The 10,804-nt window shown below is 38.8% G+C and overlaps 1 pseudogene; it reads right to left on the reverse strand.

The window, feature by feature from the left end:
* Positions 1-2,545: 2,545 nt before the first annotated feature.
* On the reverse strand, positions 2,546-10,499 carry LOC103097345 (NADH dehydrogenase [ubiquinone] 1 beta subcomplex subunit 9-like; annotated as a pseudogene).
* Positions 10,500-10,804: the final 305 nt, after the last annotated feature.

A 10,804-nucleotide genomic window follows, 5' to 3' on the forward strand; every position in this document is an offset into this window, starting at 1 on the left:
AAACAAAACCTATCTATTATTGGTGAGGTCCTGTGCTAGGTGCTAGGAAGACAAAAACAGAAAATGTGAGGAACTTGCATTATTGTGAGAGGATGAATTACATTCACAGATGAGGAACTGCAAAATAATGAAAGGAGAGTGGTCATTAAAAACTTTTGTATCCCCAGAGCTTAGTACATCCCTTGCACATAGTAACCCTTAAATAAATGACCAAAAAGCCTCTATCTATGTACCTTCACTCAGAGCTGTGATCTTAGCAGATATCAGCTATGGACTCTAAAAACAGCAAAACTCATAAAGAAAATCTCCCTTCAGTACATAAGATGACTTGTGTATGTGCATCCATTATGGGAAAGCTTTTTATCAGAACTCTTTATAAATCTTAAGAGAACCAATATTTAGAGAAAAACTGAGTGGAATGAATGAAGTTAACATCTTCCTTCTAAGCTTATATTTTACTCAAAATATGGAATTTACCACAGAGAAATATCCAGTGAATGTGCTAAATCACTGGATTTAAGCTTATCCATTATTCATCAAAAAGTCCATATAGGACCAAGCCTCTTAGTAAAATTTATATCTCTGGACTGTAAGGGGTAAATTTAGGGGTTGTTGACTGAATATATTATACTACTAGTCACCAGGGATTAATTCAAATCCCAATAAAAATATTCAAGTCAGTTTGGGAACTTTATGGTGATTTAATTAATATAGAGGGAAGGAATTAAGAAGAAGAGAAATAGAAAGGGGTATAAGATTTCTCTGGCCTAGCCTAAGCCAAGGGAAGTTCAGAGAACTCAGCCATGAGGCCTCCTCAGAAGATTAGGGGCTTCCTAAGAGGACAGTGTTTTGGAAAGTAAAGGAAAAGGGAATCAGCCTAAACTCACTCACCTAGCACGCTCATGCCAAGACACCAAGACCCAAGATGCCAAACGCTGCCCAGCACTCCCCACGTTGCCGACAGAGACCAATGTTTCCACAAGTGAGAGACAGAGCGAGATCCATGTCTCCGTGAGAGAGTCAGAGCCATGTCCTGCAAAAGAACCAGAGCCATGTCTCTGTGAAAGAGACTGGAGAGAGGAAGAGATGCGAAACATATAGACTTTTTTATATCACTTCCTGCATCTCACTTGTACCATTGGTAGCTTAAGCTTGACTTAGGACAGCCCAGGGGGGTCTGTCAGTTGTTTCTGATTTGTCACTTGCTAGCACATGTTGATCATAGGCCATCCTCCTCAACACTTAATCCTTAAGTAGGGATGTAGACATTCCTGTTTGTTAGGATTTTAAAAACTAATCAGGGCATAGAAAATCTAAAATTCACAGCACTCAAAGGTTTGTTTGTTTCTCGTTTTTCAAGTCAACACCATAATTTGAGGTTGCTGCCTATAGTAAAATATTTGTTAGTTAATTAGGAAGTAGGGTTAATTAACAAAATTTATTGATAGATGGATTAGAGAGAGTTGAGTGAGTTGGATTTCTTTAAGTCAGAAAGGAATCTCAAAGAGGACTGATGGGAAGAGAATTTTTCAAAGGAGCTTTGGGAAAGACAGTTGGACTAACGATTCACTCTTTGAATGATCCTGAATAAGGAAAACTGTTCAAGGAGCCTCCTCTGTGAGTTGGGAGAATTTCTGGTGAATTTATCTCTCTCTATCTTTTTTTTTTTTTTGTTAGTTGAATGTTTTTGAGTTTAATGGTAACTTAATTCTTTGATGTCAGTTGATCAAATGATCCTTATGGCCTCATCAGAGATTGCTTTTAGCAAACAAAGCTGATCTTGAGCTTGAACATTTAGAACATATTCTTGACTTGGGGTCCACAGATTTCTGAGGGTTCTGTGAGTTTAAGTTAGATAAGGGGAAAAAATAGGTCCTTATTTTCATTAACTTCTAACTGAAATTTGCCATTTCCTTCAATTATTTTAAATGTCTGAGAAAGGGTCCATAAGCGTTCAGGCTGCCGAGGAGGTTGATGAATTCAGCCAATAATCTTTACAAAGACAATAACCACCCATCCTAAAAGGTCCTAAGCCTGCACAAAACATTGCAATTAGGAGAACTCAAAGCATGCCCATTATCATTGGGTCAACACTTTTTAATTATTTCTTTTGTTCTGGGTCTGTGATTCCATTGGAACAGGGAACTTCCTCTACTTATTTGCTTAGTCACAGTCACTTAAATGATGTTAGAGGCAGGGTTTGAACCCAGGTCTTCCTAACTTAAGAGTGTGCCTTTTATCTATAAATACCATTGCTTCATTTTTATAAGTAATATAACTTTTCAGTTCTGCAAACTTAAGTCTAGAGATCATGCCTAGCTTCATAATTCTCTGAAGTTCATATATATTCCCACCAAATCTTCATTGCTAAAAAGTAGTAAAAATTGGCCTCCAAATCATAAATTATAATCTACTACATCTAAAACTCATGGGAAATTATTTTTCCCATACAAGGAAAAGGCAATGCTATGGTTTGGTGATTTTATTGTGGCACATTTATATGTATCTACATAATTCAGTATCAATATACACACTTAGTGTGTGCTAATGTTACTCAGGGGCCTTCTCGGGGCCTGGTAACAGTATGCCACCATAATGGTGGCAAATGACCCTCCTTTCTGGCTGGGGGCAGAGCTTCAGTCTTGGGACCATCAGGTGGAGTTTCCTCCTTCAATTGTTGAACCTCAGATCCCAACTTTCCAAGCACAATTTCTTCCATTTCTCTCTCTTAGCAAAGTAATCTGGATCCATTGCCTTCTCAGAGGGGTGCCAGTTGTCTAAGCATCACTCAGGAACCTTGTAACATTCATAACTTTCAAAGGATGTGCCTCCAGGGGAATCAGGGAAGATATATGGCTGAGGATGTTGGTTAGCCCAAAATTCTTTCTCACCCTCCCAAAGCATTTTGGTGGCCTTCATCATATCATTTTCATTCCTATGACTCTCTCAAACCGATCTCTCAGCAAACAAGCTCTGAAGCTCCCTTCTAACAGTCCAGGTGGCGAAGCGCCCGCCTGTAGAGCCGCCGCACCTTCTGCCGATCTGGTGAATTTATCTCTTGAAAAACATCCTAGCAGGCCAGAGAAGAGTGTTGGGCACAGTTCCTTGGTTGGCCCAGTAGGTGGCAGAAAAGAGTGAACTGTTTGAGTGGAGAAGTCTGTGAGAATCCTAACAAGCTGCTTTTTCATCTCTTAATTCTTTTCTAAACATTGTGATTGACTTCCAACTTCATTATTCAACTAAAATTGCTCTTTTCAGAAATGCAAATAAAAACAACTCTGAGGTACCACCTCATACCTAGCAGATTGGCTAACATGACAGTAAAGGAAAGTAATAAATGTTGGTGGGGATGTGGCAAAATTGGGACATTAATGTATTGCTGGTGGAGCTGTGAATTGATCCAACCATTCTGGAGGGCAATTTGGAACTATGCCCAAAGGGCGATAAAAGACTGCCTGCCCTTTGATCCAGCTATAGCACTGCTGGGTTTGTACCCCCAAAGAGATAATAAGGAAAAAGACTTGTACAAGAATATTCATAGCTGCGCTCTTTGTGGTGGCCAAAAATTGGAAAATGAGGGGATGCCCTTTGATTGGGGAATGGCTGAACAAATTGTGGTATCTGATGGTGATGGAATACTATTGTGCTAAAAAGAATAATGAAATGGAGGAATTCCATGTGAACTGGAATGACCTCCAGGAATTAATGCAAAGTGAAAGGAGCAGAACCAGGAAAACATTGTACACAGAGACTGATACACTGTGGTACAATTGAATGTAATGAATTTCTCTACTAGCAGCAATGCAATGATCCAGGACAATTCTGAGGGACTTATGAGAAAGAACACTATCCACATCCAGAGAAAGAACTGTGGGAGTAGAAATGCAGAAGAAAAACAACTACTTGGTCACATGATTCAATGGGGATATGACTGGGTTGTAGACTCTAAATGATCACCCACCCTAGTGCAAATATCAATAATAAGGAAATAGGTCTTGATCAATGACACATGTAAAACCCAGTGAAATTGTGCATCAGCTATGGGGGGTGGGGTGGGGTGGGGATGTGGGAGAAGGGGAAGGAAAGAACTTGAATCATGTAACCATGGAAAAATATTCTAAATTAAATAAAATTTTTCAATTGAAAAAAAAATTGCTCTCTTCCTCTGTCCTCATACTTCTTGATCTCTCCTTCAACACTGTTGATCCCTTTGGATATTCTTCCCCTATATAGGTCATACCAGTATCTCACAAGGTCAAAATCGATATATGATTTAAATATAAAGAGTGATACCATAACTAAATTAGTGAAATATAGAATAGTTTACTTAGCATATCTTTGGAGAAGGGAAGAATTTATGACTGAACAAGAGAGAGAGTATCATAAGATATAAAATTAATAATTTTGATTATATTAAAAGCCTTTTGTATAAACAAAACTAACCAAGATTAGAAGGGAAACAACAAATTGGGAGGGAGAGGGAATTTTATGACAAATGTCTCTGATAAAGGTCTAATTTCTCAAATTTATAAAGAACTAAGTCAAAAGACAATGAAATGGCTGTGATGATTTTAGACATAAAAGAGGAGATGATGCAACTAAAGCAAATGATTAAGCAACTGACTGAGGAGAAACAATATGGCAAAAGTATTAACACACAACATGACATACCTAAAAATAACAATGTAGTAGTAGTAATAGTCTCTCGGTAACCAAGGATGACCTTTGTCTTTGTGTGCTTTCATCTGTGATATAGATGAGTGTGCACAAAAAACACTTGTGCGTGAAGGAGATTTAAGTGGAAAAGTTGATGCACAGAGACAGTCCCACTCTCTCAACCTAAAAATAACAATGTAGTTAAGCAAGAAAATACAGATGGGGCTGAAGGTGGAATACCAATATTGTGACTAAGAGAACAAACAAGCCTACAACCAGATAGCAGCATAATTCATATTAAAACACATAAACCATTTACAACAGCTGGCCTTGAAAGTCTGAAAAAATGGATGCTTTCCTGGTTTTCAGAATCAATGAGATGTTTGAAAGAATTTAAAAGAGCAATTAGGCCTTATGATCCAGATTTCCAGGACACTGAAATTCTTCTCTCAGAATTATTTTCAAAAAGGGAAAAACAACAATTCATTGATGAAACTAGAAACAATCCAAATTTAACATCATGGCCAGAGGAAGGAACAGACTTAGAGTTATTTAATAATGAAAATCTATGTTATCTAAGAAAGGCCAGAGAAGATCTATTAGAGGCAATGATCCGATAAAAGCAGGAATCTGATAAATAACTATTTGTTGTTGAATGACTGAACTGATGTTCAGCTCCCTCTATGCCCCAGAAAAGATAATCTACTTCTCTGACTGCGAATTCAAAAAAGATAAAGTTTAATAACCAGTTTGGATTTTAGAGTTATCAGGAAAGAGGGGTAAGGGATGTCCTTAAATAAGGTTGGAGTCTTCCTCAGCTTTGGAGCTAAGGTCAGGTCTCACAGGCTGGTGGAGGGTTTCTCCCACTCCTGTCCTCTGCACCAGTTTTGTCAATTTCAGAATCTGAATCCAGACTGGGAAGCCAATATTCCTCCCACCTCCAACACCAGGAAGGAAGTGCTAGTCACAAGACTCAACTGCCACTCCTAGTTGACCCTTCCCCCACCAACTGTCAGTCTTGACAATTTCTTTTCCACACCAGCCAAAGCTCCAAACAGAAGATTTAAGCCAAAGCCCCCCTAGACAGGAAGTTCAGGACTGGACTTTTTATTGTCCCCTTTCCACATCCCTTCCTGTTCCTTCCTCCATTTTATGGGAACCAATTGTAATCTTTAAATTTGCCTAGTACCAGATAGAGGGCAGTCACCTCTGGGGTTGTCACCCACTTTAGTAAAATGACTTGGGAACTCCCTTACTTTAAGTTTTTGGTTAATTTAAAAGTTACTGATTGATAGACAAAGGATGTTTGATTCACTCTTCACAGATTTTAAAACCAGAATGAGTTTTAACTTGAGGATAAAGAATAAAAGAAGAAAAGGAAGTTGAGTAAAATTTTGTATGTGGGTGAGGTCTCATAAATTTTTATTGTTAACTAACTTATTGCAACATTAGAATAATAACTGTATCTGGCCCTAAACTATGATTAATGAAAATTTGTTATTTAAGATAAAATCTTTGGGGATTTTGAATTTTCCTTTTAAGTTTTATTTGCTGGTATGTTTAGGCTATTAAATCAATGCTTTGCTGCTTAAAAAAAATTCCAGCAGCTCAATGGGAGTGAGATCTGTGAACTACTAACAGTGGATATCTTTCCCTGGGGAAGAGATGAAGAAAAAGGGATGACTTTGGAAATGCTAAGTAGGATCCTCTTGACTCAATTTCCCATACAAGAAATTTTCCCACCTGATTTAATTCTAAGCCTGGCTGTGATATCCTGTCATACAATTGGCTGACTCTTCTCTGAAATAAAAAAAAAAACAACAACAACTAAGGAGGCTTTATTCTATTATACCTGTGTTGGTTGAGTAATTCTGCACTCAGGCTTACATCTGGAGGGCCAATCCAGATGCTATTATAATTGTGTTCCTGCTTTTTCTTTTCATAGCAAATTCCTCTAATCAGTGTAGGTAAAGCTATAATTTTCTTAATATAATGAATCTTTCTGTGGCATTACTCCAGCACTGTTAATAATGACTATTAAAATTCTTATAGAATTAGCTTATAGATAAATGAAGGAAGCAGGTGGACACCAGGGGATCTGGTCTAATATCTTTATATCACTGAGCTATCTTTGAAGAATGGTTTGTTATCCAAAGAAGTCTGATTTGATATCTCTGTCCTTGTAGATGCAGCTGAAATCAAACAATGAATACTTCTTAGTCATAGGAGGGAAAGAGATTGTTGCTAGCCCTTATTCCAAAATTTTCATCCAATCATATTTTCTCCCATCTATGATGCTAGCCTTTCTACTTTCTGTACTCCCAAAACTATAAAAGAGCCACCCCCAATCCCCCATTCTTAGCTTTGCTGAGGAAGTTGTATAGGAACTGCCAGCAGCTCTTATATAATGAACCTGTGGGTGGTGACCTGAGAAGGAGATTGGAGGCTATAGGAATATGGATGAATAGGTAATGTGGTTATAGGGAGAGATGCAGGAATATAGACTCAGAGACCACAAGTTAAAACATTTGGGGAGTAGCGAGCTCCATAATTACCTCTCTAGAGGATGATAACAAGTGGAGAAATTATAAGTATGAGAAACAAGAGAACAGGTGGGGAGTTGATAACTCCAGGATATTCCCCATGGAGCAGGTGGCCAAGAGATTAATGGGAGATATGCGGGGCATCTGCGCTGTGTAAATCAGTCAAATATGAGGAACATAATAGGCCATAGCATGATTAAGAGGTGCAAGGAGCAAGAGAAAGAGCAAGGGCAAGAGCAAGAGCTGTGAGAGCAAGAGAAGTAAGAGAAGAGAAGGCTCGCACATGTACCCCAGCTTTTATTGGAGATTTTAGGAATGTGAAGTGGGAAGTGATTCATGAATACATGACATGATATAGGTTTTAACATTGGTTGACTTGACAATGACGAAATCAAAGAGGAGGAGATTAATCGAATCTGTGTTTTGTAAAGGAATGTAGTCCGAGCCAGGACACTGTGGCTGGCAATGCCTAGCCCAGGAATTTGCTTGTCCTTTTTGCTTGTCCTTTGGACTGTCCCTTTCCATACAATGACCATTAAGTAATCTGATCATGTGTCTGGTAAATGAATATATAGGATACAATATCCATACATCAATCATACTTCCAAGATGCTGACATGCTTGGCATGCTACAAGATGAGAGCCATAAAATATCAATCTACTAATGCTGCAACCAACACAACACAAAGGGCATCTAGGTTCCTAACCTGCAGGGGAGGTTGCAGACACTAAATATGGAATGGGGGAGAGAGCAAAAGGAAAAAACAAAGCCAAAAATTGGTTTTGGAACAGGCCTTTTGCCTCTTCATTTTTGGGCTTCCAGCTTTAGCTTTTATTTTCAATTCAACTCATTATCTTACTAACATAGGTGATAAGCATTACAATGGTTCACAACAAGGTTACAAGTTCTATTCTAACAAAGATAAATCAAAACTTTTGATACAGGGTGTTCACTCATAATTCTTATGATCATAGAAATATGGCATAAGGGATATAGATGATTCTTAAAAAGTGTGAGGTGTGAACTTTAAATTACTCCATCCTACTTAGATCTTACTTTATGGTATGAAATTGTAATTTTCTGATTGAACGATGAAGGTACTTAGCTCTTATTTTATAGTGAAGCTAGAACTTTAAGCTAAGTCTATTTTTAGATCTTACTACAAAAAGGTGTTAAGTGTAATGATTAAAATAGTGGAAGACTTAAATTGTGGCAGATAATAGAGTGGTTGCCTTAAATTGAGACCGCAGAAAATATGGTTTCAAAACAGTGTCTTGTTTTTAAACCAAATATAAGGTGGTCGCCAGGGGAAAATTCCCAATCATTAAATACACCCAAGTCAGCTGGGCTCTATAGAGACTTCAATTCATACAAATGAGGAATCAAAGAAAGGGAGAGAGAGAGAAAAAGGAAACAACGAGAAAAAGATAGGCCGGTCCAGGCCAGCCCCAGCCAACCCAGGCCCAAGCCCCAAGAGAAAGATCAGTCAGTCTTTTATCCACTCACCACAAGATTTGTCCAAGCAAGGATTCTAGCGTTCAGAGAGACACAGTTCAGCTTTGGACAGTTCAGCTTTCCTAGTTGACTTTCCTGAGGGAGAGATTCCAGAGGGACAGAGTCTCCTCAGAGGGAGCTCCAGCGAGAGTCCCTGCTCTCAGTTTCTCCTCTCCTTTTAAAGGGAATTTTCTCCTATGTCTCCTCCCCTAAGTTCTCACATCTACCAATCACAGTAGATGTTTTCCAAAGGACAGACCATTCTTAATTCACACCTAAGAAGACTTGAACTTTTGATTAAGTTTACACCTGAAAAACCTCTGAGCAAGTTTCTCACCTCTTTGCTCCTTATAAATTCACAAGTTGCCTGACCTTTATAGGTACTTAACACCCTTTTGTATTAGATCTAAAAATAGGCACAGCTTAAGAACTTTTGTCTTACTATAAGTATGGGTTTAAGTATTTTTCATTGTTCAGCAAGGAGTTTCTTCCCCTAAAGCAGGCTTAAGTAGGGGTGGAGTAGAGATCTCACATTCCTGATCTAAGTTCCTTCATTGTTTAAATCTTAACCAAATGTTCTAAGGTAGAGTCTGAGAATTTTTAACATTCACAAGTCTGAGAAATTTTAAGATTCACAATCCCCCCTGATGATCATTGGGAGACTAGTCTCCCCACTGATCATTCAACATAATCATCTTGTAGTCCTAAATGCACTTCTAACTACAGATATATACAATATTCAATTTTCTAAGAGGAAATTAGAGTAGTGAGGGAGGAAGAGAAAAGAAAGTAAGCAAAACCAATGTTTTTCTAGGCGCATTGCCAGAAAGCCAAATTAGGGGCAGTCTCTTTTGGCATAAATGTATACATTTACAATAAATGTTCAATCAAACTTCAGCTCAATCAACCATATCCAAAGTTCATTCTTGATCTTCTTGATGTAGTGTGGGTTTTACAGCATCTTTCTGCAACAGTTCATTCTTTGGATTCAGGAGTTAACAAGCTTCTTCCTTGAAGATCTTTTCTCAAACAAAAATCAAAATCTTGGATTTTATGTAAAAATACAATCTCAAACAAAAAATCAAAATTCTTAGATTTTAAATTAAAATACAATCCCCCCTGAAGTAGGTGTTAAAAAACATCCAGTTCAGCTCAGGATGCAATGTTGAGTTATGGGGGTGTATGAGTCAATTATCAGAAGAAGAGAAAAATAATCAAAAACATAAGGAAAAAAATTCAAAATAGGCCTTTGTATAGATCCAATTTAAAGTAGTTTCTATTCCACAAGTCTGTAGGACAGAATGCAGTACTATTTCACTTACCCATTTGCAGTCAAGACTACAGGAAGTTGCCAAAATATAAGAAAGAAAAGAAAAGTAGAATTCTATTTTGATAGGGAAGTGTCTGATTTTTGTCATTCTCAGGGATATAGGGAGCCAGCATAATATGCTGGGCACCCGCAACCCAGATTCCACTTCAGACTAGTGGGACGGGAGGTGAACTTTCACTAGTGGAGTTGGCCCCTTCCCTATCCCTCCCCCACCAACTGGGGAGCAAGTTCCTGACATCATCACAATCGCAGCACTTCTGTGCACTCAGGGAGTACTCCTGGTCTTTCCAACAGCAGTAGAGTGGAAAGAAGGCTGGTGGGAGGGGTGAAATGGACCCCTGGACTCTCATCGAACAACACTACACTACTCACCTGGGGCCCAGGCCTCACTCACCCTCCACTTTGGGACCTCGAGGAGAATTTGAGGTCTCACTTTCCCCTCAGAATGATAGTTAGGGGACTTCTGGGTGAACATGGCCGCAATCTAGACGTGAATTGCTTCCTCTCCCCAGCACCCAATGAAATAGACTACCTCAAAAGAACATAAAAAATAATATTTGAAAGAACAGAGGGACTCTACAGTAGCGCACAGCACTGAAGGTATGTGGGGTTTGAGCATTTCCACACTATAAGAAGGAGAAAAAGCTCGTACCCAAACGTGATCTGAACTACCCTCCCCCATCTCACCTACGGAATCAGAGTCGGGACCAGCGTGCCCATGAGAGACAGTGAGTGAGCAAGGGATGTCTTGGTAGTGAGTGGGGGGCATACCAGGGTCCT

This window comes from Monodelphis domestica, chromosome 3, assembly GCF_027887165.1.
Source record: "Monodelphis domestica isolate mMonDom1 chromosome 3, mMonDom1.pri, whole genome shotgun sequence".
NCBI lineage: Eukaryota > Metazoa > Chordata > Mammalia > Didelphimorphia > Didelphidae > Monodelphis > Monodelphis domestica.